Genomic DNA, 2,300 nt, shown 5'->3' with positions numbered 1-2,300 from the left:
ATTATTATTATTATTATTATTATCAAGCTGTAGCATCTAACAATTTTAAAAAGTATGGGTAAATGGCTGCCAACGACAGGCGGGACAGTTTTTATCTTGGGGAGGTAATTCATTATTCTTTAAGTGCAGGAGATAAAATGTAGTTAGTTCCCTTATTTTTCTATGACGCAGTCATTGACATGATTATCTTTGGATAGAGTACATGTACATGGTGGACAGAGAATCTATATTATGTCTATTTGTCTGTCTATCTGTCTGTCTGTTTGTCTGCCTGTCTGTCTGTATGTCTCCCTACCTATCTATCTATACCAATCGATGACATAGCATGCCACATTGCCATGCCATACTATACCATACACCACACCACACCACATCACACCACACCATACCATACCACACCATGCTATGCCATATCTTGCCTCACCCCAACACTGCACCACACCACATCACACCACACCACGCCACACCACACCACACCACACCACATCACACCACACCACACCACACCACACCACACCACACCACACCACACCACACCATACCACACCCCACATGCTATGCCATACCATGCTATGCCATACCATGCCTCACCCCAACACCACACCACATCACACCACACCAACCACAACACATCACACCACACCACACCACACCACACCGCACCACCTCACACCACACCACATCACACCACACCACACCACCTCATACCACATCACACCACACCACACCACATCACACCACACCACACCACCTCATACCACATCACACCACACCACACCACATCACACCACACCACTCCACACCATTGCTATGCCATACCATGCCTTTGCCCAACACCACACCACACCACACCACACCACACCACACCACACCACACCACACCACACCACACCACACCACACTACCCCACACCATGCTATGCCATGTCATACCTTACCCATACACCACACCACATCACACCGCATCACACCACACCACACCACACCACACCACATCACATCACACCACACCACACCACACCACATCACACCACACCACACCACACCACATCACACCACACCACACCACACCACACCACACCATGCTATGCCATACCATGCCTCACCCCAACACCACACCACATCACACCACATAACATCACACCACACCACACCATACCACACCACACCGCATCGCACCACACCACACCACACCACACAACACCACACCACACCATACCACACCCCACCATGCCATGTCATACCATGACTCACCCCAACACCACACCACATCACACCACACCAAACACAACACATCACACCACACCACACCACACAACAACAGACCACACAAACACCGCACACCTCACACCACACCACATCACACCACACCACACCACCTCATACCACATTACACCACATCACACCACACCACACCACCTCATACCGCACCACACCACACCACACCATACCATGCCATGTCATACCATACCCCAACACCACACCACACCACACCACATCACATCACACCACACCACATCATACCACACCACACCACACCACACCACACCACACCACACCACACCATACCACACCACACCATGCTATGCCATACCATGCCTCACCCCAACACCACACCACATCACACCACATAACATCACACCACACCACACCATACCACACCACACCGCATCGCACCACACCACACCACACCACACAACACCACACCACACCATACCACACCCCACCATGCCATGTCATACCATGACTCACCCCAACACCACACCACATCACACCACACCAAACACAACACATCACACCACACCACACCACACAACAACAGACCACACAAACACCGCACACCTCACACCACACCACATCACACCACACCACACCACCTCATACCACATTACACCACATCACACCACACCACACCACCTCATACCGCACCACACCACACCACACCATACCATGCCATGTCATACCATACCCCAACACCACACCACACCACACCACATCACATCACACCACACCACATCATACCACACCACACCACACCACACCACACCACACCACACCACACCATACCACACCACACCATGCTATGCCATACCATGCCTCACCCCAACACCACACCACATCACACCACACCAACCACAACACATCACACCACACCACACCACACCACACCGCACCACCTCACACCACACCACATCACACCACACCACACCACCTCATACCACATTACACCACATCACACCACACCACACCACCTCATACCGCACCACACCACACCACACCATACCATGCCATGTCATACCA

This window comes from Aplysia californica, unplaced genomic scaffold, assembly GCF_000002075.1.
Source record: "Aplysia californica isolate F4 #8 unplaced genomic scaffold, AplCal3.0 scaffold01013, whole genome shotgun sequence".
Taxonomy (NCBI): Eukaryota; Metazoa; Mollusca; class Gastropoda; order Aplysiida; family Aplysiidae; genus Aplysia; species Aplysia californica.
This window is presented reverse-complemented; position numbering follows the sequence as displayed.